At 40.5% G+C, this 17,323-nt stretch overlaps 1 protein-coding gene across 2 annotated transcripts in view; it reads left to right on the forward strand.

Moving 5' to 3' along the window:
* Window positions 1-12,564: 12,564 nt before the first annotated feature.
* The window catches only part of SPICE1 (spindle and centriole associated protein 1), a 57,452-nt gene continuing 52,693 nt past the window's right edge, over window positions 12,565-17,323 (forward strand). For both annotated transcript variants that reach the window (XM_047792310.1, XM_047792319.1), the window contains exon 1: window positions 12,565-12,658. The gene's annotated coding sequence lies outside the window, so the exon portion shown is untranslated. The remainder of the gene's footprint in view (window positions 12,659-17,323) is intronic.

Genomic DNA, 17,323 nt, shown 5'->3' on the forward strand with positions numbered 1-17,323 from the left:
TATGTTCCACAAAAAAATGCACCTGCCTCCAGCTTCTCCATGGCACTGAGATCCAGTCAGAGCACTTCTGAAACCTTCACCTTTTTATGCTATAAAACTTCTCCACTTCCCTGCCTGCATTTGAGTCTCTGCCAAACACAAGTGGTGACTTACTATAGCAAATTGTGAATTTGTTTTCTTTGGGTAGTCTTTTTTAATTTTAATTTTATTTTTTTTAGGGCCATACCTGAGGCATATGGAAATTCCCAGGCTAGATCCTAGAAATTCCCAGGATCTGAGCAGTGTCTGTGACCTACAGCACAGCTTACAGCAACACCGGATCCTTAACCCACTGAGCAGGGCCAGGCACCCACATCCTCATGGATGCTAGTTGGGTTCATTACTGCTGAGCCACAATGGGACCTCTCTTGGTGGTCTTTATTTCCATAGTTTTCCTGAAGGTTCCATCAAGCTGTTGTCTACACTGCCTGTCAGCACAGCCTCCAGCCTTCAACCAGGTACAGTACCCACCAAGGCCACTTGTATGCACTGGCATGCTAAGTCAGCACTGGGTCTGAACTCTGTGCTTTTGAGTTCTTTGGCTATCCAGTCTCAGTTTGATACTCTGGTTTTGTTATTAGTTCTCATTTGTGGTGGGGTCAGGTCATTCCTTTTTATCCTTTTTTGCTTTTTTCTACTTCTGTTTTATGCTATGTTGTCTAAAAGTATTGTTTGTCCCAGAGTAGAACACAGACATAGGCCATTTAAGCCTTTTGTTGAGCTGGCCTCACCGACCGGCAGGGACCACCATTTTTTTGGACAAATGTTGGGTAGCCTAGGTAAGGCTATCCTTGTGTTTCAATTTTTCTTTTCTTTTCTTTTTTGGTCCTGAGAGTTTGACTTTGATCCACAGACAGCTTTCTCTCTGGTTTTACACCTGCCTGGAGGTGTAGGTTATTGGGTCTGCATTTGGAGTCAGTGACCATCACACTGGAGGCTCAAGACTCAAAGTACTCAAGCATCACTTTCAACAGACTATTGTCAGCTCTTATAGAAAGAGCTAAGTCTAGTTCCTCTCTTTCTTCTGGAAAGACTCCTACTTCTTATAGGTCCACTCATTACAATTCTAATTCTTGCACCTTGTTTCAGATAGCATAACTTCACCAAGGATGAGCTGGGCCTTCCATGGTCACTCTGTGGACTACTGGGCTTGAACAAAATAGTTCATCTGAGAGGCACCTTAAAAAAGAAAGAAAATGAGACTTCTCAGACTCAATGGGCAGCATTTTTTTTTTAAACTTGCTTGCAGAGGCCTTGAAATAAAATTCTGTACAAAATTGCTTCACTGAAAGATTTTTTGGTCAAAGCTAATGAACAATTCGGCAAACAAATAGCAATCGACTCATTCCCATAGTAAGTCCTCCTCCTTGTCTTTCAGTTGCCTTCTTATAGCCAGTCCCTGCCCATTTTCTCTTAGCTTTCTGCTCTCTTCCCCCCTGTACGTTCTCCTTCTTCTTCCTATTCTCCAGTCCCCCTGCCTTTTTTCAACAACTCTTTTAAAACCCCCAAATTCCAGTTGCTTCTAAGGATTCATCCCTCCTATGAGTTAGGTATGCAGACAAGAGTAAAATGTGAACCTTGGACCCAGTGGGAATTAGAGCTGTAATGAAAGATTTCCCTAAACCAAGTAAGACCAGAAAGTATTCACAGAAGAATTTAGAGTTCTTTGGGTACATATGACCCAGGGTTAACTGACCTATATCACCTTGTACATATGTTAGATCTAATCAGATGCTAAATCCTGGATGGCAAGAGCTGACAGGACTGATGCAGAGAGGGACCTACAGGATGCTTCTTTCCACAAGAAGCCCTAGGGTCCCCCCAAAAAGGCCATAAAAGTAGTTCAAAATATCCTAAAAATTACACCTGAAACATCTCCAATGAAAGCTGACTGGACCATAATTCAGTTGTGCAACAAACAAAAGGATTAAACTGTAGGAGATTTTTGGATAAATCAGAAAATACCTTTCAACACATGAACCATTCTACATCAAGCCCTGCCATCTTTACTAATCTTTTCTTTAGAATAAACATAGCACACAAATGGTAGAAATTTCAATAAACCTACAGATGCTTCCTTATCTCCCAGCCCATAACTAAAACTCTTGGTTTTTGACTGAAAAATATTCCTTCATTTTCTGTGACATGACCCCTACAAATGCATTATGGAGAGATATACTTTGCAAATGGAACTGTAATGTTAAACGCACACCAGAGGGACTATTTCTGGTTTCAGAGGACTTGCCTATTCATAATCATGTTGTGTCTGCTCTCTATAAAACTTCCCTTCTATTCTATATTTAGTGTATACTCCAGATGAAGATCTAGACGCTGTACCTGACACTCTATGGGCTAAAATTCTCACAGGAATTGACATAGGAAAAACAACTGGAGTGAAATCTATTCAAGTTCAGATAGAGCCTGCAAAACTGTTATCCAAACTTCCCCAAAGCCAAAGCCAGAGCTAGAACAAAGGAAAGTCTCAAATCTATAGTTGAGAGCCTTGTATCCAAAGGCCTTTTTTTTTTTCTTTTTCTTTTTTAGGGCTGCACCTGTGGCATATGGAGGTTCCCAGGCTAGGGAATGAAATGGAGCTATAGTGCTGGCCTACACCGCAGTGACAGCAACGCAGGATCCAAGCTGAGTCTTTGTCCTACACCACTGCTCATGGCAATGCCGGATCCTTAATCCCCTGAGCAAGGCCAGGAATTGAACCCACATCCTCATGGATCCTAGCTGGGTTCGTTAACCACTGAGCCATGAAGGGAACTCCCAAAGGCCTTTTCATAACCTGCCCTAACCCTTGTAACATTCCTTCCCTGCCAGTAAAGAAGCCAAATGGATAAGGATATTGATTTAAGTGCTCAGGGACATCAATACAATTGTTATCCCTCTCTTTCCATTAGTACGTGACTTAAATACTATGCTCTCATCAATTCTTCCCCAATTACCTGCTTCAGTGCTGTGGCTTATTGCTCTGCCTTTCTCAGTGTGTGTCTCTACACCAGGACAGTCAATACCTTTTTGCCTTCAACTGATTGGACAACACTCCACATAGAGAGCTAAGCTCTAGGGGTTCACTGAATCCCCCTCCTTTTTTCAAGTTCCTTCATCACGAAGTAAAAGATCTAAAGTTCCCATTGTGGCTCAGCAGGTTAAGGACTCGATATTGTCTGTGTAAGGATGAGAGTTTTATCCCTAGCTTCACTCAGTGGCTTAAGTATCTGGCAGATGTGACATAGGTTGCAGATACAGCTAGGATTTGGTGTTGCTGTGGCTGTGGTGTGGGCCTCAGCTGCAGCTCTGATTTGACCACTGACCTGGGAACTCCCATAGGCTGCAAGTGGAGCTGTTAAAAAAAAAAAGTAAAAGATATGAATTTTCCTTGTGATTCAGCCCTGATAAAATATGTAGTTGATCTTCAATTTTGTTCAGAAAAGCCTGTAAAAAGGATTCCATTTACTTTCTTTCAGCCTTAGGAGAACAGGCATATAAAGTTTCAAAAAAGATAAACTACAATTTGCCAAAACCTAGTCCATTATTTAGGGCATGACCTATTTAAGGAGAGAGAAAACATTCTCTCATGACAGGATGAAGACTGTTCAAACTTGTCCTAGACTTCTCACAAAACTTTAATTGAGACAACATCCAGGTCTACCTGGACAATTCAGACTATGTGTGCAAATTTTTCTGAGACTGTGACATCTTTTTATGAAATGGCTAAGTCTTTAGTAAGAGACACTCTCCTGGGAGTGTAAGTATTAAAGAAGCCTTTTATAATCTGAAGAAAGCTCTTCAACATCTTGTTTCCTTAGACATCCCTAACAAAACAACAACAACATACCCTTTTGTTTGTACATGACTGTTTTAGACAAATTTTATTTTATTTTATTTTGGTAGGGCCGCACCCATGGAATATGGAAGTTCCCAGGCTAGGGGCTGAATTAGAGCTACAGCTGGCAGCCTACACCACAGCCACAGCCATGCAGGATCCAAGGCATGTTTGCAACCTATACCACAGCTTATGACAGTGCTGGCTTCTTAACCCACTGATCGAGGCCAGGGATCAGACCTGAATCCTCATGGATACTAGTCGGATTCATTTCCACTGAGCCACGATGGGAACTCCCAAACTTTGGGTTTTTAAATGAATGCCATGAAAACCATCAAAAACTCATCAATTACTCTAGCCGCACCCTAACTCCAGCTGAAGGCTGATACCCCTTGTCCTAGGGCAATGCTGCCACTGCAAATCTTGCTGACCCTTCTCCTGAATTAGTTCTAGGCTCCCTGCTTGACCTTCTGGTTCCTTCTGGGGTAAAGATTTTACTGAGAACACACAACACTTTTAAGTCAGTTAATAAATCTCTTATGAATTTCTGATGCCGTCTCCCTCTCACATTAATATTAACTGCTGTAACACTCCAAAGTCCTTTACCAGAAGGACAGGAAGATCACAATTGTGTTGCTAAAGTTAGGGATTTTCTGTATACCTTGCTTGGCTTTATTAGAGAGAGACTCCCATTGAGAATCCTGACCTAATATTTGACGATGGGTCACACTTCAAAATTGAAACTGGGAGTTTCCATTGTGGTGGTAGTGAACCCGACTAGTATCCATGAGGATGCAGATTTGATCCCTGGCCTCGCCAGCCTTGCTCAGGACCTGGAGTTGCCATGAGCTGTGGTGCAGTTTACAGATACAGCTTGGATCCCACATTGGTAAGGCTGTGGTGTAGGCCAGCTGCTACAGCTCGGATTGAACCCCTAGCCTGGGAAACTCCATATGCTGGACATGCAGCCCTAAAAGGACAATAAATGAATGAATGAATAAATAATAAATTAAAAAAGATATTGAAACTGGAGGTTATCATGCTATTGCTAATTCTGTCACTAATCTAAACTCTCCCCTTATAGGATGGTCATCTACCTGAGGGAAAGTTAGTTCAGACGGCAGAATTTATAACACTTCTTAGAGCTTGTCAATTAGCTGGACACTAGAGAGTAAACACATATGCAGACGGCAGGTATGCTTCTGAAGTGGTACATTATGCTTTAGAAACAAAAAGCTTTCTCTCTTATGCAGGATTCCCCATCAAAAGTGGACAATAGGTTAAGGACTTTTAGGTGTACTTCTACTTCCCAATGAGATGGCTATTATAAAGATTGAGGCCCATGCTCACAGAGAGAAAAAGATAAAATGGAGGTTAAAGGAGATACTCTAGTAGATAATTTTGCGAAGCAAGCAGACTTGACCAAGGTTATGACACTAAGTAAACCCCCAAAAGATAAATCTCTGGACTGAGTCAAAGAAGCCATTATCAAATATCCACATCAGAAATCTAGCCCATGAGTCATAAAGCTAAAAATAGAATTACCATTTGATCCAGCAATCCCACTCCTGGGCATCTATCCAGAGAAACCATGACTTGAAAAGACTCATGTACTCCAATTGTTCATGGCAGCACTATATACAATAGCCAAGACATGGAAGCAACCTAAATGTCCATTGACAGAGGAGTGGATAAAGAAGATGTGGTACATATACACAATGGAATATTACTCTGCCATTAAAAGGAAAAAAAATAACAGCATTTGCAGCAGCAAGGATAGACCTAGAAATTATCATGCTAAGTGAAGTTAGTTAGACAGTGAGACACCAACATCAAATGCTATCACTTACATGTGGAATCTAAAAAAAGGACGCAATGAACTTCTTTGCTGAACAGATACTGACTCAAAGACTTTGAAAAACTTATGGTTTCCAAATGAGACAGCTTGGGAGGTGGGGGGATGAACTGGGGGTTTGGGATGGAAATACTATAATTTCGTTGTGATGATCATTGTGCAACGCTAAATGTAATAAAATTCATTGAGTAATAAGAAAAAGAGAAAAGAAAAGAAAAGAAAAAAAAAAAGAAATCTATCCAATGATTTGGAAAAGGGAGAATGGAAGAAATATTGTGTATCCTTCACTCAGATAATCCTTGGGACTCTCAAGATGGCCATTTGTTGGTATCAGATGACTTCAAATGGATGTTAGCTGAGTTTCTCCGTGAAAGTACTCATTATGGTGAAGACATGTCGTTTCCTATCTTAAGTCAACATTGGTGGAAAAACTTTAAAAAGACAGTTGAGATGATTTGGGGGACATGTGTTACTTGTGAATAACATAATCCTGGAAAAACTGTAAAGATGAGGCATGGCTAGGAACCAAAGCCTCCAGGACCCTTTGAATATTTTCACATGGATTTAATTCAATTTCCACTCTCCAGTGGATTTGTTTACTTAGAGGATGGTTTACAGCATTACTTTGCTGAAAACCTTCTTTGCTGAATATTGTTTTCAGTCTCTAAAAAGCTGCTTGATTTTGTGTTTTGAACCTGGGATATACCAACTTTTGTATCAAATGACCAAGGCACACATTTTAAATGAAGAACAAAGAAAAGAACTTGGTAAGTCATCACTTTTTCTCAAAAACTATCCTGTCCTTATCCCCAGCAACTTATGGATAGATCAAAAGAACCAATGGAGTCCTTAAATTAAAATTTGCAAAACTTTCAGAAATCCTTGAGCTCTCTTGGCTAAAGGTACTCTCACTAGTCCTTTTGGTCATATGATCCACTCTCTCAGAGACATGTTGGTTATATCCCTATGAACTGTCAACAGGAAGGCCCATAATTTTAGAAATTTACCCCCTGATATTAGACTCTTGCTGCATGCAGATGTGGCAAAATATTGCAAGGGAGTCATGCACTATACTCAGTCCTATAATGAACACGTTAAGACCAGATCCCATGGTGCTTTTTTTTTTTTGTCTTTTTATGGCCACACCTGTGGCATATGGATGTTCCCAGGCTAGGGGTTGAATTGGAGCCATAGCCTCTGACCTACACCACAGCCACAGAAACATCAGATCTGAGCTACGTCTCTGTCCTATACCATAGATCACGGCAATGCCAGATCTTTAATCCCCTGAGCAAGGCCAGGGATCAAACCTGCGTCTTCATGGATGCTAATCAGATTCATTCCCACTGAGCCTCTCGGGGAACTCTTCATGATACTCCTTAAATTGGCTCTTCATGATCATTAACTAGAAAATTTCATCTATTGAAAGACATACTCAGAAAAAACCTCTCTTGAACCTCACTGGAAGGGATCTTACTAGGTACTGTTAACAACTGTTGGAATACCCTTCTAGGCCCAAGATGGAGTGATTCCTGCCCAGGGTGCCCCATTAATAAACTGAAACGTAGATAACTTTTGCATCCCTATAAATGCTCCACTTGGCCAGAAATGCAGTATATCTAATCAGTCAATCCCCAAATGCAAGCCAACTCTCTGCCTTCTTACACAAACGCGGTTGACTACCAGCCAATCAGATTTTCAGAAAAATTTTCTTTTTCCTGTTCTTTATTCTTTATCCTATAAAACTTTCTTTCTTCTACCTCATTTTGCAGCTCTCCAAAAGGAGACTGTCTACTTCATGAAGTGTTAAAGTTTGTGTCACAAATATGTTAGTGAAACTTCACCAAGTCAATTAAAATTTTCTTAAAGTACAGTTGATTTACAATGTTAGGTAATGTTATGCTATGTTGCTGAATAGCAGAATGACTCATTACATACCTATACACATTCTTTTTTTAAAAATATTCTTTTCCATCACTGTCTATCCCAGGAGATTCGATATTGTTTCCTGTGCTATGCAATAGTAGGACATTGTTGTTTATCCATTCTAAATGTAATAGTTTGCATCTACTAACCCTAAACTCCCAGTCCATCTCTCTCCCTCCCCACCCTTAGCAACTACAAGTCTGTTCTCTATGTCTATGGGTCTGTTTCTGTTTTGTAGATAGATTCATTCATGTCATATTTTGATCCCACATGTTAGTGATATCACATGGTATTTGTCTTTCTCTTTTGGACTTACTTTAGTTTGATAATCTCTAGTTGCATCTATGTTGCTGCAAATGGCATTATTTCATTCTTTTTATGGCTGAGTAGTATTCCATTGTATGTACATACCACATCTTCTTAAGCCATTCATCTGTTGATGGACATTTAGGTTATTTTGATGTCTTGGCCGTTGTGAATAGCAAAACGTCCATTTTTGACTTAACTTTTCACAGCTAAAGAAACAATTCAGAGTGCTCTTGTGGTGCAGCAAGTTAAAATCCAGCCTTGTCACTGCAGAGGCTCAGATCACTGCTATGGTTTGGGTTCAGTCCCTGGCTCAGAAACTTCCACATGCTGTGGGCTGCCCCCCGCCTCCAAAGAAACAACTCAATTCCATGCAACTGGAAGTCTACTTCAATAGGGGATTTCAAGCTGAGAATTGTCACAGATCCTCTAGAAGTAGCTGATCTCTGGAAATAGACAGTTGACCTAAGACCTCTGGAATAAGCACATGGTCCTGGAAAATAGACAGTTTCCAACTAAGACATTATACCAGGACCCTGGTCTAATTCCTGTTTTGTTTTTGACCTGCTTACTGACAATCATTTTCCTTCTCATTTACTATATGGATCACTCATTTTTTTACCCATAATCCTCCCTTCTCTCCTTTTTCTCCCCTCTTTATTATAATCGTTTATTATATTGTTCCAAATAGTACCTCTGCCCTCAGTCTTACTGACTGTTGGATATGCCATCCATCATTAAACCCCTATGATGAAAACCTATAGGTTATTCTAGTCTCATTAAATGTGATCATTAAATGAGAGAATTATAGGCAATGACCATTCCATTTGTACCTACATGGACAAATTACCATAAATAACCTATAACTTTGCTAGTTTCCTTTATCTCAGAGAAAGAATCAATTGCTACAATATATTGATTGGACCCCAGGTAACTGTAAATTTGAATTCAACAATCTTTGTAGGGTGATGCTCCACATACTTGCCACCTGGAAGAGACTGATAGAGATCCAAATATGTAAGTTTCTGGTTCCAACTTCACGTTGTGATAAAATCTTTTTTCTTGGATCACCATATGCCCCTTTCACCTACTGCTGCCTCAGGCTAAGATTTTATGCACTTTAGTAATAGTATCCCAAGACCTGATTATACCGTGTGACTTTATTTCTATAAACCACCAAAAACGGAAATTCTGACCCACTACAAGGTACAAAAGGAGACCATCCTCGATTGTTTAAGTATTCTATCTGGAGGAACTGCTGACTCCTTGTTTATGCTAACAATCAGAACAGTCTTCTCAATGGTGAGAATTATACACATAGGGAGTTCCCACTGTGGAACTGTGGGTTAAGGATCCAGTGTTGTAGGTTGTTGCTAACATCTCAGATTCCATCCCTGGCCTGGAAACTTCCAAATGATGCAGGTGTGGCCAAAAAATGAAAAAAAAGACTATAACATAAAGTTATCATTAATTCTGGTAGAAATTATCTATGACATGTCCTAAGCTCTAGATGGAATACAAGTCATTCTCAACTCATTCGCCTGAGCAGTGGTGGGCAATTGCATTGCCCTTGATTTCTTGTTTGCTAGTCGTGGTGGTGTCTGTGATGGAATATTTGAACAGACAATGCCAGATGTCCATCTTGCTAAAATTTCTGTATATATTTGAGAAGCATGTGTATTCTGCCTATTTTTATTATAGGATATTCAGGGAGGGGCACTGAAATTTCTGACTAGAATTGTCTTCTGACTATAATGTATTTCACATTGCATTTCTGTCAGTTTTTGCTTCAATTATTTTAAAGCTCTCTTATTAAGTACATAAATGTTTAGAATTGTCATATACTTTTGATTTAATTTACTATCATGAAATGATCCTATTTATCCCTGGCTCTGACATCTACTTCATGTAATATTGACAAAACCATTCCAGCTTTCTTTTGATTAGTGTTAGCATAATATATCTTCTTCCATCCTTGTACTTTAAACTTACTTGTATTTCTATATTAAATATGTTTCTTTTTATAAGCAGCAATTAAAAAACCCAATCTGAAGTTCCCACTGTGGCACAATCTGAAGTTCCTGTCTCTGCAACACCAGGACATGGGTTTGATCATCAGCCAGGCACAGCAGGTTAAAGGATCCAGTGTTGATGCAGCTGTGGTGTAGGTTGAAACTCTGGCTTGAATCTGATCACTGGCCTGGGGACTCCATATGTGCAGGGCAGCCAAAAAAGAAGAAGAAAAAAATCCAATCTGATAATCTCTGCCTTTTAATCAAGGTGTTTGGACCATTTATATTTAATGTAATAATTGTTATGTATGTCACCTTGCTATTTGTTTTCTAATTCTCTCATTTTTTTTGTTTCCCCTTTTGTACTTTTCTGCTTACTTTTAGATTAACCAGCTATTTTTGTTTTGTTCTGTTTATAACATCTTTTTATAGATATCATCTTTTAGCTATAATTCTTTTTTTATAATGATTTTTATTCCATTATAGCTGGTTTACAGTGTTCTGTCAATTTTTTACTGTACAGCATGGTGATCCAGTTATACATACATGTATACATTATATTTTCTCACATTATCATGCTCCATCATAAGTGACCACACATAATTCCCAGTGCTAAACAGCAGGATCTCATTTCTTTTAGCTATAATTCTTATTACATTAGTGATAGCTTTAGGGATTTTAGCATACATCTTTAACTTATCACATTCTACCTTCAAGTAATTTTGTAACACATCAGGAATAATATAGAGCTTTACAATAATATACTTCCTCTGGTCTTTATGTTATTATAGTCATGCATTTTACTTTTACAAATATTATAAACCTCACAATACATTTTTATTATATTTAAGTATTCAGTTATCTTTTAAGAGATTTAAATAATAAAGATAATGTAAACATTTATTCCTGTAGTTACTTCCAGTGCTTTTCAATGTGTAGATCCAGATTTCCATCTGGTATCAGTTCCTTCTGCTTGAAGTACCTGCTTTAACATTTCTCACAGTGGAGGGTCTGCTGATGATAAATTCTATGAGTTACGTGTGGAAGCATCTTTATTACATCTTCATTTTGGGGGGGGGCTGCACATGAGGCATATTTGGGGTCAAATTGTTCTGACTTGCAAAGTTTTTAATGAGAGATATGATGTTATTCTTACTTCTGTTCCTCTGTAATGTTTTCTCTCCATGGACACATTTAAGATTTTTTTTCTTTATCACTAGTTTTCACCAGTTTGATTATTATGTACCTTGATGTCATGTTCTCCATGTTTCTTGTGTTTGGATTTTTTTGCGCTTCTGGAAGGCAGGCTTATGGGTAAAAATGTGATAGCAAGATTGAATTAGTCATGGGAGTTTATGAAAGTCCTCTTCATATTGCTTCATTATAGTCAGTGAAATAGGGAGCAAAGTCACTGGCTGAAACTGAGGACAGAGGAAAAGACGTTGAACATGAGAGAAAGTATAAAGTTGTTATCTAGGAGGGTAGGGTAATTAATGGAGCAGGGAACTTCAATCATCTTTAAAGGGCCACTTAAAATTAGTAATCATGATTTTAAAGTCAGCATGATTCAGTGTTTTTCTTCTTCCAGTTTCCACTGCAAGGGTGCAGGAATTTAGTAAATACAATATTGAGACAGCCAGGATTGTGGTTTTGTCAAGTTTATAGTATCTCAGAGAGGGGCAGGGAGTTGAGGATGTATGCAAGGGATGATTATATTGATTGACCATTGAATATAACTACATCAAACTTCCTCAACCAGAACGGAAACTATCAGAAGGCAGTTTCTTGCATCTAGAAGGTGCTGAATATGTATTTGATGATCCATGTACGGGTATATCTTAACGGTAGAAAACCAGGAGTTAAAGGAGGTTGCGTTATTGAGTAAATTAATTGTTTTCCAATGAACTTTAAAAAATTTTTAAGATGAGCTGCACGATTTGCCTGTCTTGGCTTCATCCAATTAGGGCAGCCTTCGTTTTACCAAGTTCCCACTGCTCTCTCAACTCCAGACATACTGGACTTCTTCCATTCCCTTGCACTTTCCACAACCTTTGCATATTTAGCTCCCTCTGCAGGAATTTTCTAGCCTTTCCTCTTGCTTTTCAGCTTTTCTAGTAATTCAAATAGTCCCCTAAATTTAGTATCTAGTTAGTATGCCCGATTCTTAGCACTTGTCACAGTTTTAATTTTACATTTGTACTGTTGATAGCTATTTGCTATTATACAATAAGCTCCCTGAGGACAGGGACTTTGCCAGTTTTTAGACCCCACTGGACACAACGTATTTTCTGGTACATTGGTATATGTTAATAAACATTTTTGAATAAATAGAAGTGAAAGTAAGTAAGTGTGATAAATGAAGCTTGGTGTAGAGCTTTCTTTTGGAGAATTCACAAGACCTGGCTAACGCTACATACCTACCCTCCAAATCTTTGCCCAGAACCCTGAACAAGGTGCAGAGTGCCAAGGCAGAACACACAAGAGCCTTTTAATCCCGCAGTACAAACCAGGCTTCGAGAGGCGCCTGCGCACTAGCCTTGCCGGATATACGCACGGGAATGGGGGCGGGGCTCTGGTAACCTAGGCAACATCCCGGAAGCGGCGGGCTACGTTAACTTGTGGCGGGCCGGGAGATTCTGGAGGTCGAAGTTTTAGTCGTGGTGGAGGCAGCAGTCGGGAAACGGCAAGGCAGGTTGAGAAGACGGGGAGGAGGCCTGCAGCCCACGGCCCCACAGAGTCTTAGGGATCGGGGTTACAGGGCGGGGAACGGTGCCGGCCTCTTTCTTTCTGTTGCCTGCAGATCCAGGCGCCCGAGTTGAGGATCCTTGTTACAGAAAGCGCACCCGCGACCCATGTGTTTTGCGAGTGTGTGTGTGTGTGTGTGTGTGTCAGGAAGTGTGTTTGTGTCTAGAGCGCTCCCTCTAGGAGCATCCTGAGCGTGCGCGTGAGCACCGCTTTCGGTCATTTCTGCACGATTGGAGTGCCCTAATGTAGTTTTCTAGGAATTTCCTGTCCAGCAGAAGAGAAACAAACGCTCCACTGTACTTGGGGATAGGGAGGGTAATTTTAAGTCAATCTGATGGTTAGGAAAGTGCTTATCAGGAGAGACCACTTGAATGAATTTTGAGGAGTGAGAGTGTGACAGGTGTACCAAGCGGAGCGTAAGGAACGGCAGAACTGTATATGAAGGCTAGAGCTTTGTTTTAGGCTGTGTGGGAGATGTGAGAGGAGAAAAGACTGGAAAGACAGGCCATCCGGGCCACAGGGTGCAGGGAGAGGGTCTGAGTGCTAAGCTGGCTTGGATTTTTCTCTGTAGGGGAGACCCAACCATCAAATCAACTTAAATGACCCTCCCTGTCCCCAAGTACCTTGGAGTTTTTTTTCTCTTCTGCTAGACGGGAAATTCCTTGAAACATTAGGGGACCCCAATTACTAGTTCTGAGCCAAGTCAGTAGTGTTGAGAGCTAAACTCTATTCCATAACTCTGGGTAGGATTGATTGAAGTGACAGTGTTTGGAAAGTGGTCTTGTTCCCCTTTGATAAGTTTTCCACTAGCCAGAGTGGGTTTCCTGAATCTGGTCATAACTGGCCTCGCTCAAAAGTGGGGAGCAGGTGGGGAGTTCCCCTTGTGGCTCAATGCTGCTTACCCAACTAGTTCTATTCCTGGCCTCACACAGTGGGTTAAGGATCAGACGTTGCCCTTGAGCTGTGGTTTAGGTCACAGATGCAGCTTGAATCCCATGTTGTGGCACAGGCCTAGCCTGGGAACTTCATATGTCCAGATACAGCCCTTAAAAAAGGAAAAAAATCCTTCAGTGGCTTCCCATAGGTCTTTAGGATGGTGTTCAAATTGCTGTGGCTCACTAGGCTAAGATCTTTTTTATCCTCTTTATAGCCTCTTCCCCTCTCAAATCTTTGTTAGTCAAACCTTTGTAAATATCTTTCTGCCCACCTGGAGCATTCTTTCCCCAGCTTTTAAGTTTTTTTGTTCTTAGTTTCACTCTTAAGCATTTTTTGGGGAATCAGAGGGAGGAGGTGGCCTTTTCTCACTGTGTAGAGTAAGTTAAGTATTTCTATGGCACTAGATTTATTTCCTATGTTAGCCTTTTACTGCAATTACTATTTATTTTATATTTTTATTTTATTTTTATTTTTTGTCTTTTTGCCATCTCTTGGGCCACACCCGAGGCATATGGAGGTTCCTAGGCTAGGGGTCAAATTGGAGCTGTAGCCGCCGGCCTCCGCCAGAGCCACAGCAACGTGGGATCCAAGCCTGGTCTGCGACCTACACCACAGCTCACAGCAACGCCAGATGCTTAACCCACTGAGCAAGGCCAGGGATCAAACCCGCAACCTCACGGTTCCTCGTTGGATTTGTTAACCACTGCGCCACAACGGGAACTCCTGCAATTACTTATTTAATTGTGGTTGGAAAAACCCTAAGCTCTGTGATGGTGCAGAGTTTTCTACTTTCTCGTAGTATCTGGTCCCTGGCTTTTGGCAAGTGCTTTCAAAAAAAATTTTTTTTTTGTCTTTTGTCTTTTTAGGCCCTCATCCACGGCATATGGAGGTTTCCAGGCTAGGGGTCTAATCAGAGCTACAGCTACCAGCCTACACCACAGCCACAGCAATGCCAGATCTGAGCTGCTTCTGTGACCTACACCACAGCTGACAGCAACACTGGATCCTCAACCCACTGAACGAGGCCATGGATCAAACCCTCAACCACATGGTTCCCAGTAGGATTCATTTCCGCTGCGCCAAGATGGAGATTCCATCAAAATATTTGTTGAAATAATATATGGATGATGAAGTGGGTGAGCGAATGAGTGAAAGGAAGATCAATTAGGGGAAACAGTTAGAACCTGGACGAAAACATTCATAGTAGGGATGAAGAAGAAGGGATATGAGAGAGATATTTGAGAGAAAGAATGAATAATTCTGGTATCTGATTAATTTTGAGATAAGAGAGAGAAGGTGATGCTAAGGTTTTACACTGGAGCAACTAGGAAGGTGGTAATTCTGACATTTTCTGAGCAAGCTAATTATATATCAAGAACTAGAGATTATTGGTGGGGAATGTCTGTGGATGCTAAGCTGGATATGGCCATACTGTATTTGAGATGTTTGGGAGATGTGCACAAAAGCTGGCTGGCAATGAGCATTAGGTGTTTTGAGGGAAGGACTCATTTTCACAGTGTGTTTGTGTGCCCAGGGCATTGATAGCTTTGCTCAAGGGAGTAGGTGAGATCACTCAGGGAAGATATGAACTCCCTCTTGGTGATCTAGAAAGTAACCTTCATGAGAGCTGGCACCATATTAGATTTGTTTACCATTGTATGTGCTGGACACTCAAAAACAATTATTGGTCAAGAAGAGAGGGTGTCCAATGGGAAGGAAAGAACTGAGTGAAGATCTTTGATTACGTAGTATGTGAGGAGAAAGAAAGAAAAAGAGAAAATAATAGGACAGAAACCAAGAGAAAGAATGTCTTGGAAACCAAGGGAGGGGAGAGCATCCAGAAGTAGGATCTATACAGATAGGAAGGGTCTGAGAAATAAGGGACTGATAATTTTAGCAGTTAAGAACCTATTAGTGTTTTCTTTTCTATTCTATCCTAGCCTAGCCTGTCCTGTCCTGTCCTATCCTATCCATTTTTTACAATTGCACCTGCAGCATATGGAAGTTCTTGAGCTAGGAGTTGAATTGGAGCTACAGCTGAGGACTATACCACAGCCACAGCAACACCCAGTCTGAGCCTCATCTGTGACCTTCTCTGCAGCTTGCAGCAACACCAGATCCCTAACCCACTGAGTGAGGCCAGGTCTCCAATCTGCATCCTCCTGGAGACTATGTCAGGTCCTTAACCTGCTGAGCCACAATGGATACTCTGTAAGTTGTTAGTATTTTAGATTTTCTCCAAATGAGCCTAGATTTTCTGGGCCATGCTAACTTTATTATTGACTCCTTAGCACTGTAAGCCAACAGACTATTTCTATTGTTTCACAAATGTAAACTATAGCTCGCTTATGACACTTGGTTTGTAAGTGCCACAAAATCCCTCTGTTAGACCACAAAGTCTGATCCTTGGTCAAGAAAAATGTGGTCACCATTATTGGTGATGTTTAAGAGAAGACCTTTCAGTGCATAGGTAGTTCCTGTGTTACAAAAGTTGGAAGTGTAACTGAGGCTTTGTAAATAGAAATGCTGTAGTAGGCCTCTCTATCATGAAGTTTGTTGGTGAAGGGAAGGTTGAAGATGGGATAGCAGCTTTGTTACACAGTGGTGATCTTAACCATCCCCAGGCTGGAATTTAGAGTTGGCCAGTGGATTAGTTTCCTGTGCTGTATAGCGGATTACCACAGATTTAGTGACTTAAAGTAGTAGACATTTAGTATTTCACAGCATCCACAGTGTAGCTGGGTCTTGTGCTCAGGGTCTCACAAAGCTGTGATTAAGGTGTTGACGGTCTGCATTCTCATCTGGAGGCTCAACTTGGGAAAAATCTGTTTTAGTTTCACCTGACTCAGGTTGGTAGATTCATTTCTCTGGGGATGTGCGACTGAGAGGTCTCGGCTTCTGACTGACTTTCTGCTGGAGGTGCTCACAGTTCTCTTGAGTTCCCTACCATGTGGCCCTTTTCATGGGGTGTCACACCATGACAGTTCGCCTCTTCAAGGCCAGCAGGAGAGACTCTTTTCTCCTAAGACAGAGACTTATATAACATAATGTAAACACAGGAATGACATACGCTCACATTTGACTTATTTTGTTAGATAAAACAAGTCATAGGAAAAACAAAACAAAACAACAAAACACCTCAAAAAGCAAGTCACAGGTCCTGCCCAAACATGGGGAAGGAGTTGTGCAGTGGCACAACTCGCTAGGAGAATCTTAGAGTGATCACAGGCAGCCTTGATAGGCTAAATTGAAGTAAAAAAAAAAGAAAAAAGCAACAGTTATATAGTGTCTTAGTCCATTTGGGTGGCTGTAACAAAATATTACTGATTGAGTAGTTTATAAACAACAGAAATTTATTTCTTAAAGTTCTAGAGTCTGGGAAGTCCAAGATCAAGGCGCAGGAATGATTGTGTTCTGGTGAGGGTCCTCTTCCTGGTTTGTAGCCTGCACATTCTTGCCACACCCTCCTATGGTGTAAGGGGCTAAGGAGCTTTTCTGAAGAGGTTTTTTAATTTTTTTTTAATTGAATAGATATTTATTAAGCTATTTATTTATTTACTGTATTTATCTACCATAGGAATGTTGTAGACTTTGGATTCTGCTCAAAGATGGACTAAACATATAATTCTATGTATAATGAAAAATGTTTGAAAATTTCAAAGATAAATGTGG

The sequence above is a fragment of the Phacochoerus africanus genome, chromosome 1 (assembly GCF_016906955.1).
Source record: "Phacochoerus africanus isolate WHEZ1 chromosome 1, ROS_Pafr_v1, whole genome shotgun sequence".
Taxonomy (NCBI): Eukaryota; Metazoa; Chordata; class Mammalia; order Artiodactyla; family Suidae; genus Phacochoerus; species Phacochoerus africanus.